At 34.6% G+C, this 18,290-nt stretch overlaps 1 pseudogene; it reads left to right on the forward strand.

Annotated features, from left to right (window-relative positions):
* The first annotated feature begins 4,156 nt into the window (after positions 1–4,156).
* Positions 4,157–5,073, forward strand: LOC102966606 (annotated as a pseudogene).
* The last annotated feature ends 13,217 nt before the right edge of the window (positions 5,074–18,290 follow it).

Raw genomic sequence — 18,290 nt, forward strand, 5'->3', positions numbered from 1 at the left:
GGAGAAAATTAGATAAAATGCAGTCTTTTTCCTTAAAGAGTATAGACTCTTTGTAGGAAAACATGAAAATTTTAAATAACTATATAAATTTATAAGACAGAGTGCTGGAAAAGTCAAAATGTACCACACAATCAAAGGTCATATAAATATTAGTCAATTGATTAGGTGGATAAAATTATTTAATCATGAAAAGGATTGTCTCCGAATTTGGACAATAGCATAGAAAGTGTCACCTTCATTAAAAATAGAAAAAATTCATACAAATAAATGAAATTTATCCTTTTTATAGGATTTTCTCATAGTTATTATATCATTAAAGTAGAATTGTATGATGCTACTTGCATAGTCATTAGAAAGACTTCATTTTAAAATTTAATGCATTTTAAAATTTCACTACTCCATGTTAGGAAGAATGATTGGATATTTCAAGGGGAATCAACGATGGTTCATGTAATGACAGAGGTTTTTGTTCACTGCTAAGAATGATTGAAAAAAGAAATATGGATATAATTAATTTGTTGGTATGTCTCCACCAGTGGTAAGGAAGGAGGTTGGCCATTAATTGTAGTCCCTGCTTTCAAATTCTGGTCAATCATTTATTTTCTGTTGACCTTGAGTAAGACACTATTCTATGCCTCAAGTTGTTTGGCCATAAAATGAGGATTGTGTTTATCTTTACCTTACTGGTTTGTATTTAAGAGAGAGGAGTTTAAATGAGTTTATGAAAGTAAAATCTTTAAAAAGCACATGGGACACAGTAAGCAATATATAGATATTGGTATTACTAAATAAATATGCAAAGCTACATATGTTTCTATTTTATCTACAGTTAAAACTATACACATGTAGTTATGGTTTCAAATGACAATCTCTCACTCGAAATAATTTACAAGGTTTTACTGTTCAGAGTGTCCCATGCCTTTTTTCCCTGCCCTGTGATAAGACACTGTAATATTTTGTAAATTCAGTTTGAGTCATTGTGCTTTGTCCCATTGTATTGATCTGATATTTTCTGTTGATTTGTATCATAATGTCTCTGTCTCTACAGATGACCTGTCAATCTTTGAAAGTCTTGTTACTATAATTTATTTCATGTCTAATCCATGAAATTAAATGTTTATTGCCTATATTTTTATATCTACTCTATATTAATCCTTCAGAATATCCAGTTGGATGAGTATATTCTCCTTTTGTAGATGGGGAAGCTTGGCCTTAAATGTTAAGTAATTGATTGCAAATTACTCATTAAATGTCTGAGTCAGAATTCAAATTCAGACAGATCTTTCTAATCCCAAAGTTTATATTCTATTGGTCTGACCTCCCCAGGTTTCCTCTTGGTGCTCTAATTATCAACCATACTTCTCAGTTTGCTTTCTTTCTCATTCATATGTCTGACCCCTACGTTTCACATTTAATTACAAGTATGAATTGATGTAAAAGTTTTAGCTAGACAAATATACAGGTTAAATGCAATTATCTTATTATTTATCTGTAATATGATATAGATCATGGAGCTATAGTTTCTGCCTAGCAATATAGTCAACAAGAATTTTCATAGAGAACTGGGAAATCTTCTTAGAAAATAATTTTGATTAATAAATGTTTAGAGCAAGAAAAGAATACCTGTTCTATTGAAATAATATGAGTGTATGAGGACTTATTTTCAAATTATTATCATTTTCCATCTGCTTTTTAAAAATTATTTAAATTTTAGTTAATATATAGTGAAATATTGGTTTCAGAAGTAGAATTCAGTGATTCATCACTTACATACAACACCCAGAGCTCATCATAACAAGTCCCCTCCTTAATACCCATCACCCATCTGGCCCATCTCCCACACACCTCCCTCCATCAACCCTCAGTTTGTTCTCTATTATTAAGAGTCTCCTGTGGTTTCTTTCCCTTTCTTCTGATTTCCTCCTCCTTCCCCTATGTTCATCTGTTTTCTTTCTTAAGTTCCACATGTGAGTGAAATCATATGATATTTTTCTTTCTCTGATTGACTTATTTCCCTTAGCATAATACATTCTATCTCCATCCATGCCATTGCAAATGGCAAGTTTTCATTCTTTATAAGGGCTGATTAACATTACATTGTATATATATGCCATATCTTCTTATCCATTCATCAGTTGATGCACATTTGGACTCTCTCCAGTTTGGCTATTGTTGATAATGCTTCCATAAACATTGGGGGTGTATGTACCTCTTCTAATCTGTATTTCAGTATCCTTTGGGTAAATACTTAATAGTAAAATTGCTAGATCATAGGGTAGTGCTATTTTTAGTTTTTTTGAGGAGCCTCCATACTCTTCTCCAGTGTGATTGTACCAGTTTGCATCCCTACAAACAACATATCTGATAAAGGGTTAGTATCCAAAATCCATAAAGGACTTTTCAAACTCAATACCCAAAAATCAAACAACCCAGTTAAGACATGGGCAGAAGACAAGAATAATCACTTTTACAAAGACATCCCGATGGCTAACAGATACATGAAAAGATGCTCAACTTCACTCATCATCAGGAAACTACAAATCAAAACCACAAAGAATACAAGATGCCACCAAATGCCATATAAGTCAGTAAGAATATTAAGCTAGACATTTTTAATTAATTGAAAAAGGCTGAGTAGGGTTAGTGTGAAAGAAATTCCCCAAGAGTCACAGTCATAGGATAGTTATGTCTTTGCAGAGTGTTTTCTCTAGGAACCCCACCAGGTGCTTGGGCAATATCAGGGAGAAATCCGAAACAAATCAACAAAACCAAAAAACAACTTTCTTCATGGTTCTTGCTGGGGTTGCAGAATGATAGCCACTGCCAAAACTCTACCCAGACCCTCTCTCTCTCTATCTCCATTGAAATAAAAGGTTTTTCTGCAGAGGATTTTGTGAGTAGGAAGACAACCAAATTCGTAGACCAGGTGCAGAGTGGAAATTCATTGCAACTGAAGGTGGGAACTGGTGGCTGTCATTCCCATCTGAGATGCATCCCAAAATTTTTAATCTTCAGGAGTTAGGGCCTCAAAATTGTAAACTAAGGGCACTAGTGGAGAAGCACTGCAGTTAATGAGGGAAACAAGGAATTTTTAAAAACTGTTTCTACTTTGAGAAGGAGCTAGAGAATGTACTAGCCCTAGCTTTGCATCTGGAGAAGAGATCAGATACTTAAAAAGGGCACATGCCTGAGATCAAGGTTCATAGTGTCTGCTTAAGACTAAGGCTTATCAGAGCATCAAATACCCCTACCAACTCCCTATTAACAAGCTGACATTCATCTAGTACAACTAACAGTGGGAGACACCTGTGAGAACTGCAAGACACAGGCTTTCTCTGGGGGGAAGTGCAAAGGAAAATTCAAAACTAAGTGGAGAAACAAACAAAAGATATCACTAATGGAATCTAGACTCCGATGCACTGAGGATAACCAAAACAACAACAAACCCAGCCTTACATCACAACCAAGTGAGGTTCATCCCAGGAATACAAGGCTTGTTCAATATTGAAAAAAAAAATGTTTGTTTTTTTTTTTTTTTACCATGTTAACAGAGTAACTAAATAAGAAAAAAAATTATTGTAGCAACAGATGAAGAAAAAAGCATTTGGAAAAATCAGACATCTGTTCCTGATAAAGGCTCTCAACAAACTAGAAGCAGGGTACTTCCTTAATCTCATAAAGAACATCAACAAATCCTCCAGCTAATATCATATTTAATAGTGAGAGACTACTTTCTGCCTCAGATCAAGAATAAGGCAAGGGTATCTCCTCCCCCTACTCATATTCAATGTTATGTTGGTTTGCTAATGAGATAGATTTTCAATAAGGCAAAAGGAAAAAGGAAAATAAAGAGCATATAAATTAGAAAAAGAGAAGAAGTAAAGCTACATCTATTTGCAGAAGATACGATAGGCAAAATATATGATTGTCTATACAGATAATCACAAAGAATCTAAAAAAGGGCTCCTAAACTTTAAATATGTGCAATTCATTTTATGTCAATATTTTTTAAATGGCTTTAAAAATTGCAAGCCAACAAAGCATATTGATTTGCCATATGGAGTCATTTGATAATGACTCCTTAAATATTAAAATATGCTTCCTAAAGTCCCAGCCAGTTCCTACTGTAGTCACCTGCCTCCTCTTTCCTTTCAACATGACAGACGGCTCTATGTCCTTCACTAAGGACTTCCTAGAGGGTGGAGTGGCCGCAGTAGACCTCCAAGACATAGTAGAGCCCATACATTGGGTCAAGCTGCTGCTGCAAGTGCACAGTGCCCACAGGCAAATCACTGCAGATAAGCAGTACAAGGGCATTATAAACTGCGTGGTTCATATCCCCATGGAGCAGGGAGTCCCGTGCTTCCAGCGTGGTAACCTGCCCAATGGCATCAAATACTTCCCCACCCAGGCTCTCAACTTTGCCTTCAAAGATACATACAAACAGAGCTTCCTGGGTGGTGTGGACAAGAGAACCCAGTTTTGGCACTACTTTGCAGGGAATCTGGCATCAAGTGGTGCTGCTGCAGCCCCATCCTTGTGTTTTGTGTATCCTCTTGATTTTGTCTATACCCATCTAACAGTTGATGTGGGCAAAGCTGGAGCTGAAAAGAAATCCCAAGGCCTCAGTGACTGCCAGGTTAAGGACTACAAATCTGGTGGGATGAGGGGCCCGTACTAGGTTTTAATGTATCTATTCAGGGTATTACCTACCAAGCTGCCTACTTCAGTGTCTAGGACACTGCAAAGGGAACACTTCCAAATCCCAAGGATATTCACATCTTCATCAGCTGGATAATAATACAATCCATCACAATGGATGCCGGGTTGATTTCCTGTCCATCTGACACTGTTCACTGCCATATGATGGTGCAGTCAGGGCACAAAGGAGGTGACATCGTGTACACAGGCAGGCTTGAATGCTGGTGGGATATTTCTTGCAGTGAAGGAGCTGAAGCTTTTTTTGAGGGTGTATGGTCCAGTGTCCTCAGAGGCATGGGTGATGCTTTGGTGCCTAACTTGTATGATGAAATCAAGTTCACGGAAGTTAATTCCGAGTTTTTCCCCCTGTGAACAGGCATGTTGTGTTATGTAACATACCTAGAGCATTCTTGACAGACTATTGGCTATCTGTCAGTGGCAACTATTTATTGGTTGAAAATGGGGAGCAATAATATTCATCTGACAGGTTTTCTCTTAAAGCTATTTCTATGATGATGACGCTCAATTATATTTTTTATTTCAGTCACTCCTGATAAGTAAATTTGAAGAAACAAAAAATACCTGAAATTTTAAAATACCTCTGAAAAACAACTACTTTTACTTTTTTCATAAAAAATATTGATCCATTTTTTTTTTCAAACAAGGGACAGATTCCAAAATTCTTTGTAACTAATTCATTAAAATGGTATGATTAGGTCCCAGGAATATACTTATCTTATTTTCTTTTGAAAGGGCCTGGTATTTAACTAAAGACACTATCACCCTATGAAGGCAAACATTTAAAATGGAAAGTTCTCAACTATATTTCAATTCTTTTTTACACAATTTTATTTCAGTATAATCTTCTTTTTTAAATAATGGCCCTAAATTTCCTTATTAACTTTCTCAGAATGTCATTGATTTCAGTAATCTCGTATTTATTTGTGTACAGATTTTTCTTTGGCTTTATCTTACTATTAATTTTAACTATTACGTTACTTGCATACCACCTGTTATAATCGTTTCACTATGATTTAGTCCCTTTTCCATTTAGCACTGGGAGTAACTTTGTGTTTAGTGCTCTAACCTTTTAGTGAAACCTTCTACCATAATTCACCTACGGGTATGAAGTAGCTAAGAAATCAGCTTTATATTTAAATATCCAAATTACTTAAAAGAACATCAATGGGGTTGCTTTAGATCATGTGTCCCATATAGACATTGCCAATTTTCCTAACCAATATTAGTTTGTAAAGGTCTGCATTTCTTAAGAGAAATTGTTACTAAGTAATGTTTACATCTTCTTAAAACTATTTCAATACTACTACTTCGAATGTTTTCACTCAATAGCTCTCCTAGGGCTCTCTGAACTTTCTAGTGGAATATAGAAACACTTAATTTTTTTTAAAAAGTAGCTGAATAGGGGCACCTGGGTGGCTCAGTCAGTTAAGCATCTGACTTTGGCTCAAGTCATGATACCATGGTCGGTGGGTTCCAGCTCTGCATCGGGCTCTTGTGCTGACAGCTCAGAGCCTGGAGGCTGCTTTGGATTCTGTGTGTCCCTCTCTCTCTGCCCCTCCCCCCACCTCTCTCTCTCTCTGTCTTTCTCTTTCTTTCTCTCTCTCTCTCTCTCTCTCTCTCAAAGATTAATAAACATTAAACAGATTTTTTAACTAGCTGAATATATGAGCAAATATCAGTATATTACAAGTAAAAGTGAGATGAAGGATGCATCCCTTCCTAATTGTATTGACATGTGCAAGAATTCAAGTGTTTTCCACAGATCGTCTAAACTTAATTCTGTAGATAAATTGACCATCTATTGTTTTTTACATGAACACTTCCTTTTGGGTCACTGAAATTATTAGAATACTATTTCCTGGAGTGTCTGGGACCACTTTCTCACTTTGACTGTAACCTATGTAGAGAAGTGAGTACAATTGGTTATGTGTACGTAATAATTTTATAGACTCCATGCAACCTGACTTGAGATAAACTTTTGGGTTTAGAGGAACAAATTATTCATCATGTCTACTAAATTTTTACCTTATTTTTTGAGCTGTAGACATAGCTCATTCATATTCATATTCCCCCTCAGTACGTAAGACATTGTCTTTCATAGTAAGTGAACCCTGAATAAAAATTGTCAGGACCGGTCTTTCCTCCCACAGTTAGAGAACTCTACTAACTTTGTTTTTGAAGTACATTTGTCACCTAAGACCAGTGATTCAATAGCTGCTTCTCTCATCAAGAAAAATATCAGCAATTGTGAAACCATTTCCTCAGCCCACAGTAATGAGATAGTAAGTACATTTTACTAAAAGAGATGCAACACATTTATTCTCTAAATGTTTTAAGTTTTAAACTTCAGATAAGTCAGAGCACTAAAGATTTCAAATCTAAATGTTTTATTCCTTTGTTAAATTAGTTTTATACAACTATGACAATATCTATTTAGCCTATAGTTAGGAATTATAAAGACTATGTTGTTATATTTACTCTACACGTTTTAGCAAATCAGTGCTATAAACCAATACACATTCATTGAATAATGTCTACGGGCAGACAGTAATGCTATTCACCACATTTCATGGTGCCATATTCTAGGAAACTCCTGAGGGGATTTTTCTCGGGTGTTTTCAGGACCTGAAAAATATTCTTATATAGAATAAATGGTGAATTTTATGGCTGAATTAATCTGATTAAAATAGCTGACTTTGTCTCATTTTTTTCAGGTGATGCAATTTGTGACTTACCTCTGGCTAGTGTGAAGGATGTGACAGTGTATATTTGTATAGTGATCTTGCCCCCTGGCTTTATCTTCTTTTTGTCCTCTTGTTTTTCTTACATCATAAGTATCTTCATTCACACAGAGCCTAAGGCAGACTTGCCTGGTAATAGTGCTATTCCTGCACTTCAAAATGGCGACAGTAAAACTATGAGACAATGTCAATATGGAATGTATCAAGCCTGTGACAAGTATTTGTCTGAAGGAAACAAATAATGGAGGGGACTGGCAGATGCTCTGCTTCTGATTCTCATGAGCAGCATAAACACGTGAGCTTCCTTCTCCTGAGGTGGACAAGGGCTGTTGTCTGAAGCTAGATTTACTATATTTTTACCATTTTGCTGTCCATATTTTCAGTACAAGCTCATGTGGCCTGAGGAAAGAGGCCCTCTTAGAAAGTATGTGTCAAAAACCTAAAACTCTAATGACCTTATTTCCTACAATTAAATATAAACTCTCCAAAAAAGCTCTTAGTACATTTAACATTGCAATTAGGTGTTTCATCCATACTGTTCATCTTTATTTTTAGATACCTTGTAAATATATAGCTCATTCACTCCACCAATCCCTTATTTATCCATTTATTCAATTAACATGTTGATATTTATTAGTTTTATAAGGTAATGGTTATTTAAAAAACTACCATTATGTATATAATTTAATACTGCCAGCATTATCCCTCTTCTACATTATTATTTAAGATTAAAAATGTTAAGTTCCTGAGAAAACCAGTAATGCTTGACTCCCAGAGGAGTGACTGGTAGTAACTCCTAAGTCTAAATTAAAATACTTTTACTTTTGTGCTAATGAGCTATTATAAAAGAAGAAGAGACTAAGAAATGCCAATATATTTAATTTATAAAGATTTTATGATGTTTTATTTTATGTTTAATCTTTGTTTTATAATACTACTTAGAATGTATTTTAGTTCAAACAACTTTGAAGAATGGAAGTGAAAGTTCATTAAAATGTTACTCTGGGGAGACATTAATAAACAAGTTACAATAAACATTATCTATGTTATATTGAACTAGAAAGCCAGAACTCACACTTCCAGTAAGTTAGAGCATGCTATTCTATTATGTGAAGATGTATGAATCCTCATGTCAAGATGTTTGGAGGGAACCCAGATAAAAACAAAACAAAATGAAACAAAACCATCAATTAGCCTCACTAAGTCCAAGGTAAGACAGGACCAGCTGAGTGAGTGGAATGATTATTCATGCCAACAACTGGGTTATATATATATATATATATATATATATATATATATATATACGTATATATATATATATATATATACGTATATATATATATATATATATATATATATATATATATATATGGAGAGAGAGAGATAGTACTCTGCAACTCAAGATGTGGTGCATTATACTGACATCATTTGGAAGCATGCAAAATAGCAATACTCCTCCTCCTTACTGAATCCCAATGCATTCTTACCAAAATGCCCAAGTAGTATGCATGCACATTAAAGTTTGGGAAACACTGCCATAAATACTATGGAGACTAAGACAGAGATACAAAGATTGTTAGCCTCCCAGCGAGGACAAATGGACTCACAAAGAGTAATTAAAGAAATGTTATTGAAGGGACTTGCTATGGGCTGTTATTGTGTACCTCCCCTGCCCAGAAATTCCCATGGTAAAGCCCTAGTACTTCAGAATGTGTCTGTATTTGGAGATTGGGATTTTAAAGAGGTAATAAAGTTAAAATGAGGTCATAAGAGTAGGCCTTAATCCAATGTGACTGGTGTCCTTATAAGAAGAGGAAATATGGGCACTGATGGAAGACCATGAGAAGATATAGGGAGAAGACGTCCATCTAGAAGCCAAAGAGAGAAACCTCAGAATAAAGAAACACTGCCAACACTTTGATGTCATAGTTCTAGCCTTTCGAATTGTGAGCAAATAGATTTCTGTTGTTTAAGCCATTCAGTCTCTGGTACTTGTTCTGGCAGCCCAAGCAAACCAATACAGGTCTATTCGTGAATGTGTGGACAGAGATAGGAATGGTGGAGTACTCACAGAATAACAAATCCGAGAACTATCTCCACTCCTAGGTCCAAGGGCAGCTGTAATTGTAGGAAAAGATTGCCTTTGTAGAAGCTATGGCCTCAAGAAGTTGAATGCAGCTGCCAAAGAATTATAGGCTGGCAGGAAAGAAGCATGGAAAATAAATATCCATAACACTTACTACTTCTGTCCTTCAATTTTCTTGTTTGTCTTGATTGGCAGCCAGAGGGCAAGGGTGTTCTGATGATGCAGTTTGTGTAAGTTAGCCTCCTGGGGGAAAAACAGTAGACAATGATGTGAAGTAGACTGGAAGAGCAAATAGAAATTATGCAGCAGAATTGCTTATCTTTCTTCCTTCCTTTTAAGTAAATGATCCTCATATTACTTCAGAGTAGGAAAACACCCAGCTAAATGACTGCTTTTCTAGTCATTTAGACTAGTCTAGTTCCTCTGCATCTATCTGCATAACCACATGATTAACTTCTTTTTCAGATATGAACAAAAATTGTTGGGTGGAGCTTCAAGGCATGCTCCTTAAGAAGGGATATAGCTAGCTGGGATGAGCCGTTTGTCCTCTCTCCCTTCTTGCTGAAGCCTGTAACTGATCTGACTGATGCTCTGACAGCCATCTTGAACCATGGCATGACCTTGCAGCTGGAATTCAAGAGCAGATATATGGAAGGGATTTGGGTCTCTGATAACTGTAAAGCACCTCCAAATCCCCAAATATGCCACGTTGGCATAAGTAATATTTTGATCTGAAGAGTTCTCTGCCTTTTCTCTGCCCAAAACTGAGCATCAATTTCCCTTTGAAGAAATCCTGTATCAGAGAGAGAGGGAATCTTATCATCTCTAATGAGTTTATACCAAGATCAATTTGTAAAAGCAGCCTTTACTAAAATAGCTCCTCTCTTCCCTTAGTTCCCACGTATATTTTCTAGTTACTTCTCCATAAATTGTCATCCCTTGAAGCCCAACCCACATCCCTTTGTTAAAAAGGTATATAAGACCCCCAGTTTAACCACTTCTTTGAGTATCACTTCTTTTCTGTGAACTCTCTTGTACATAGATATTAATGAAAACTCTGTGCCTTTTCTTCTGTTAATTGGTCTTGTGTTAGTTTAATTCACAAGCCCCCAGGGGTGCTTTGGTGGCTCAGTTGGTTAAGCTCTCCGGATGTTGGCTCAGGTCATGATCTCACAGTTCAAGCCCTGCATCTGGCTCTCTGCTGTCAGTGCAGAGCCTGCTTGGGATTCTTTCTCCCTCTCTCTCTGCCCCTTTCCCACTTGTGCTCTCTATCTCAAAATAAATAAAACTTAAAAAAAAAAAGATGTAATTCACAAGCCCCCAGTTACTGAATCTAAGGTGGTAAGGAAAAGTTTTACTTTCTGGCAGTATAAAGCTGGACCTAATTCAAATTTATACAGAGGTAAAGGTGAAGGAAAGCTATATAAGAAGCTTCACAAAGTAATGAATATATCATTTTTTTTTAAGAATTAAAGAATGTCTCATAAGGTTTTCTGAGGTGTTCCCTTCTGTGCAACCCAGATAAAATCAGAGAATCATTCTGAGTCGCATATTTCTTAACTGTAAAAGTAGTTTAATAATAGCATCCCTGGTACACTTAGATAATTATTCTGAAAATATATCTGACAGTACTTGATGAATAAATATGAAGAAAAGAGATTAAGGATCAGAATTTGATGATCTAGTCCTAGCTCTTCAGCTAACTGGACCTAAGTAGCCATTCCTTTTTGGTTGATAGTATTCTTTATCAGAGACTCAGTAGCATTAAATCATTTAAAACTCTTTTAGATTTTAACTAAGAATTTTTGGCAATTATATGATATTATTTTGATTTATTAAATCAGGATTTAAATCCAGTCAGAAATTTAAATCCAATCTCTGAACTTTAATATCTATACATAAGAGAATAGTGAATATAATGTGATAGATGTTAAATCCATATTAAATAAGCTATTTAAATGAGCTTCTACTATATCCCCACTGCATTTTCAATGCCAAAAGAAAACACTTATTTATGATTATTGTTCCTTTTTTTGGCCACTAAGTTATGGGTAGATATAACATGATTCTGAAGTATGGATTAAACTAGGGTTTAACTTTGTAAGAATACAAGAGCTACCTCCCATACCTCTCGTTGACAATAATACTTTTTCCCATAAACTGTGGAAATATATTTTGGTCAAGATAAAAATATCATTATTAAATTATATCTTCTTCTATGCTATGTGCTATTCTACATATATTACATGCATTCTGATGGACTCAACTATATTCTAAAGAATGCAACTATTTTTTTTTCCTTAAAAGGCATGTGTGTTTATGTTTTATGTATGTGTGTGTACTTTTGAAAATTGAAAAGAGAAAAGAGGATCCAATTCAGGGAACTGTAATTAAACGATGGGGGAAATAAACACCGATTTTCAAAAGGAAAAATTTCCAATTATGTCAACAATTACATGAAAAACAGATAAGAAGGCTTAGTTTTCAGGAATTGTATCATGCCTCTAGTAATGGAAGGTAATTAAGAAGGAAGATTATATCAACTTCTGTTTGCATTAAAGAATGTTGGTAAGATACAAAAAAAATCTCAAGTTTAGATAATAAGCAATAGTTCATCTTTGTGTTTAGGAATCATAAGAGTAAAGCTTCTGATAATTATCTGCTGAATTATTTTGTTTGCAGTTGATTGATAAATATTTTGCACTTACAATTTATAACCATATTCATTTACGAATATTTATTACTCAGATAATGGGTTAAGTCATTGAGCATAAAAATGTCAAATCTTAGTTACTGTAATCATTTGAATGATGTAGTTACTGTGTATACATAGCTTCTTTGTCCATTATAACATAAAAAGAAAACAGTAAAAATATAGAACAGAAAACAAACAAGAGCCAAAATATCCAGGATAAAAAAAAACAAAACAAAACAAAAAAACAAAAACGATGTTACTCTTACAACCTCCTTGAATACAAAGGTAGGTTTTGTACACTCCTCTTAGGAGGTAGGATACTAACATGCATGATTCATATTTTCCCTTTTTTCCCTCCCTCCAACTTTGCATAATGTTTTACAACCAATAGAACTGGCAAGATCTTTTGGAGTGCTCCAAGCTTATTTTTATTTTCTGTCCCCTGCTTATGTCCTTTGCTTACTTCTGATTCCCTCTGGAGAACACTTGACAAACCAGCAACACTTACCCTTTTCTTTACTTTAATGGAAAGATATTAAAGTCATCAAATTACAGAAACTTGGATGTTGAAGAGATTTGGTTTATCCAGTAAGATTCCCAATTGTATGTTCAAATCCCCTCCTACGATATTTATGATGAAGCGTCATTGAACCACTAGTTATACTCTATTGTGATATTTTAATTATCAGCATTTCTTTAATTGGGCCAAAATCGGCCTTTGTTTACCTTTTGGAGACTCTATATCTTTCTGCTGTCCTGAATTATGAATAGGTCATCCGCCTGCTGGATGGCAAAGCAGTTCTCAGTGTGCATGTGTGTGTGTGTGTGTGTATGTGTGTGTGCGCATACGCGTATGTGTGATACTTTGGGGTATTTTATACATTTGATACATTTATATATTTATACATTTTATACATTTGATTTTTTTGGCTTTCTGTATGTTTATTGAGGTATATAAATTACGTGAAAATACACCCATTTTAATGTGCAGTTCTATAATGTTAACAAATACATAGAGTTGTGTAAGTACTACTGCAATCCAGATACAAAACAATCCTATTACCCCAAATATTCCCTTCTGCTCCTTTGTACTCAACTACTTCTGCCATCCCTGCCACTTGACTGTGACAAAGACTCTCCTTGACCAAACTTTAGTCAGACTCCTCTGAACCGTTTTCTTGACTAGGCCTTGATCTGAGGGTTCTGTGTTCATCTTTTTGGAGTCCAGTTTTAGCAAGAATCCTGCTAATTCAGTTTAGAGAAAATCTCCCCACCTGTGATATCTGCTTTTCCTGGCCTGCCTTCAACATGAATCCTGTTAGGTCAGTTTAGCAAGAATTCCTCTTCCCCTGATGTCCCCTCTTAGTAACTTTCCTCCCAGTGATCCTTTCCCACAACTTATTCCCTGGCTATAGATCCCCCTTGTTTTTGTTGTATGTAGAGTCAAGCTTGATCTCTCCTTGAGTGCAATACTCTTGATACTTAGACCCATTACAACAGTCTTGAATAAAGTCTTCTTTACCATTTCAATAAAGGTCAGAATAATTTTTTTAACATCATGCAGAGCTAACTATTCTAAGCTTTTTTCTTTGGACTCTAACAAGTTTGTTTTTCAAAAGTACTCAAACACACACTAATTCTTTGTAAACTTTGTATCCTGCACTCCATGCCATTCCCTAACCAGCCTTTTCACTCTACTTTATATTGTAAATACAGTTCAGTAGCCAATATTCTTATCATTTTTGTTAGTAATTATTTCATATTCTCTAGAAGAATGAGTTCACTCTTTGTTTTATGATTCCATATGATTGTATTTCTTAATTTCATTTATCCAGTAATATAATTATTCACATGGTTGATTCTAATATTCAATTGTAAGCTCTTTGAAGACAAAGACTGAACATTTTCAACTTCATATTTCACAGACAGCTGAAAATGTAATAATTGTGACTCAGTTTCAAAGAGTGAAATTAAAAATAATCTTCTTTTAACCCTCTACTGAAGCCTAATAGAATGTTTTTCTTAAAGAATGAAGATCACAAGGAAGTCTATTATTAAAACCAAAAGAAAAGTAGATTTTTTTCCCTGCATTCCAAATTAGTCTTCTTTGATCTACCATATCTTTTATAGAAAATGGAACTAATCCTCAGAGAAGTTAAGTGTTTTATCTAGGTCAATTCAATAGTTATTATATTAATCCTAATTGGAATTAATAAATGATACTACAAAATGTGTGCAAAATCTTGCCACACACACACACACACACACACACACATTTGATGAAGATTTACCCCTACCTTCCTACACATGATGTAAGACTTCAAAACACTTAAAAAAACCATTGATCCATATTATCCCAAACACTTTATAGTCAATAGATAATAGGTAAACCAGACGTTTCTGTTGTTTGTTTTATTTTGTTTTTCAAATGATTTTATGTTGACAAGCAAGCCCTCATAATAGAGACAAAGCAAGATCAAATCTTGCAAGTTATCATTTAATTTTGTTCAATTTTTATATCTATGAACTTTGCATTTCTATAATATTTTATTTATAACTATTTCCTTAAGGTATGAACTGTGTACACCTGTACTTATTTTTAGTCCCTGATAAAATAGCAGTTCAATAATTTTAAATAATTAACTGAAAAGCACACTCAAGGGTTAAGTGTTACATGCAAATATCTAATTATGTCTCTGTGTTCCTCTGGAAGGAAATATGCCTTTCTTTGCTTGCATGAGTCCTCAAATTAGTCCTGACTCCTACTGATGCAGAAGCATTTGTCTGGCATCTCCTGTGACTGAGATTGCAGTGGGTTATCTATGGCCTGAAGGGCTTAATCTTGCAAACAATCATTCATGTCTTATAATTGTAAAGCATTTTGGTCTGGGGAGAAACATTTATTATACAACAATGCTTCATCAAAGGTAGATTTAATTATAAATTAAAGAATTAGTGCGATTTTTCCAGATACTTTGACACTTTGAACTGAGTTATCTGAACAATTACAATTTGAATTACTTAAATAGTTAGCTGAACTTCTCACATGAATATGTATATAGAGCAAAATGGTACTTAAATCATGTGAGAAGGGTGAAGGCCCTTGGAAATCATCCAGGTGAATACTTCTGAACCATTTGGGGGGTCAGGAACCCTTTAAGTAAATGAAGAAATGATGAGCATTATTACTTAAGTAGTGATCAAAATTGTTTATCACATGCCACCCAACGAGTTACTGAGGCAAAAACTTGATCTCTCCGGATCTCAAATTCCTCCTCAGTGAAATGAGTGAATTGAGTTATACAAAACTTTAGTGTCTGATGCTTTCTAATACTCTATGTTTGTAAGTAATATAACATATTAATTGATCAAATATCAGAAAATGTCTAAAGATATATTAATGAGGCAAGTTTATGAAACATATGTAAAAACTAGACAATAAATGACATCTTTATTTTTTTCAAATAACTGATTTTGAGAAAGATTTCAAAAGTTAACTCTCATATGTAAGGAATTTCTAGTCTAATCATCAAAATTTTGCACAAATATATAAAAAGAGATATGAAGGTCCAATAATTAAATATACTTAAGAAGAACAATACAAGTGACAGTCATTATGTAAATAGTGAGCTAAAACTTTATTTGTGCTATGATTTTTGATAAAGACTTTTTACCATAGACTAAGAGAAAGAGGAAAATTCAGTAGAATGGTAGGTGGTGTGAGGGACACAAATAGAAAGACTATTATATCAAAATTTAAACATTTTAATATAAGTATTGTTGGAGGTGATCTTAATGCCTCCACTAACAGCATGATTCAGTTTTGTTGTCCCTCTTGGCCCCAGGGACCAATGCTTAGGTAGAGGCAATTTTGAAAATTAAGTTTGAATCTCAGGCCCTCAGTGAAACTAGATCAATGCAATTCCACTTCCAATGTTTCAAGCTATAATGAAGGCTCAGACATGTTTAAGTGTTCCATACAACTCCTGGTCATTGAAGGAGTCTTAACTTGAATTGCTCTAACTTCTCTAATGTTGTGATATCAGAAGTAAGAATTACATTTCTTGGTTTATTTACTTTTAGAAGTTTTGGAAGTGAGATTAATTCATTGTTGGTTCAATTTTGTTTATTTACCAATTCAAATTTATGGATTCAAATATCAAATGATAAAAATATATTATATTCTTATGCCTAGGCTTTAATATGAGAATGTTGAAACTTAACTGAGCCTGTGCTCCTGGGAAATCTTGATGGTTGAAAATCCTGCCACAATTTTGTGATCTAGGAAATGGCATATTGCAAAGAACTATTCTTCCCTGTTTGCTTTAGCTAAGATTCAAATATGACTTATGATTTACCTATTACAAAGCTAAATGATTGTTTGTCCCAACCAACACATATAAACAAAATATCCTCCAAATGTTACTCGACCAAACTTTAATCAGGCTTCTTTCCTTATCCCCAGGCCACTAAACTTTGACCCACTCTTGATTTTAAGCAAGTATCTAGAAGTTAAGCAAATGTTGGATCATACAACAATGCCTATTTTCTGCTCAACTGTCCTGTCACACCATCTCATACCATTCCCCCCATACCCTGTTCTTTCTATCTTTACTTACTCTGTCTTTTCTGCCTGACCTTTGAGATGCTTTAGGATCTTAACATGGAAGCATTCTCTCCATTGCAATAGTTCATCTCCAACTATTGAAGTCATTTTTTGGAATAAAATCTCTCCTTACCTAATTCCAGATTTGTTTTTTATTTAACAAGTATAATGTGTTTTGTCCATTTCACTGGATATTCAAACCAAATAAACTTTATACTTAATAGCCAAAGTAATGGATATAGCTTTTACATTTCAAAGAGAGAATCAAAAATATATGTTTTAGGAAATCCTACGTTCTTGACCCTTCATGAACAAAGTGACTTGATCTAAACTTAGAACCGTGGGTAGAATTGGATTCACCAAGACAGCCTTAATATTTCCCTCAGCTTTATTAAAGTTCAGATAGGTTTCTTCCTGACTCTAGACCCTGACTTCCCTTTTCTCAAACCATTTCCTTAGAAAATATATGGTTGTAAATTCTTTCTCCACCCCTTTGATATATATGAAAAATTTTTAAAAGCCTCTTGCCAGTATTGAAACCAAGGAATGTCTTCCCTAAGGACCCAGGAGCCATTTTTTTTTGAAATGTAAACATCAAGGAAGAGAGTTCCTTTATCTTCCAGTCTCTGTGGGAGGGTAGGAGTCTAATTTGCCTAGGTACTAGTTAGCTCACAGAGATGGTTTAACCACAGAGAAAAGCATTCACCAATTCAGAAATAACCCACACATGCCATTGATCATTCTCCTCCCCCACAAGGTACCCCAGGACTTTTTCACTAGCTCACCCTAGCACTTAAAAGCTAGGCCATCACACCTTCAATTTCAATGGAGTTGAGTTTAGAATGCATTCTGATCTCTCTTCTCTATTGCAATAACCCTGAATAAAGATTTCCTTGTTTGTTTAACTTTGCCCAGTACAATTTTTGCTTTTGCAAGAGTTTCTTACATATTTTAAAATAAAAACAGGAGTGGAAGCAGATACCATGCAGAATCAGCCCTTCCTCTTTTGGCTGTCACTGATAAGTCAAACCATCCAAATACAAAACTGGATTTTCTTATTTCCAATTACATTCAAAGTTAAATATTACTCTATTGATTATATTCAGCATTTGGTATAGATGTCTATATATTTTGGTATAGTAAGTAATATTTGAAATATTTATAAGGACTACAAGGGTTATGGGAAACTGGAATATTTTAAATTGTATTACCGATTATATTACTCTTTAATACACAAACGTTAAGCACAAACGTTAAAGGGAAAAATGCTTTTTCTGTTTAGAATGTATTTTACTCCTTATTTACTTGGCTATATGTTAATGGTCCTTCCAGGCTCATCACAGGTGTCTCAAAGTGAAGTCTCCCCAATATGGGATAGATGTTTCCTGATGCATATACCCCCTGTATATACTTTCATTATAATGCTTTGTTCCCTGTATT

This window comes from Panthera tigris, chromosome C1 (assembly GCF_018350195.1).
Source record: "Panthera tigris isolate Pti1 chromosome C1, P.tigris_Pti1_mat1.1, whole genome shotgun sequence".
NCBI classification, from domain to species: Eukaryota; Metazoa; Chordata; class Mammalia; order Carnivora; family Felidae; genus Panthera; species Panthera tigris.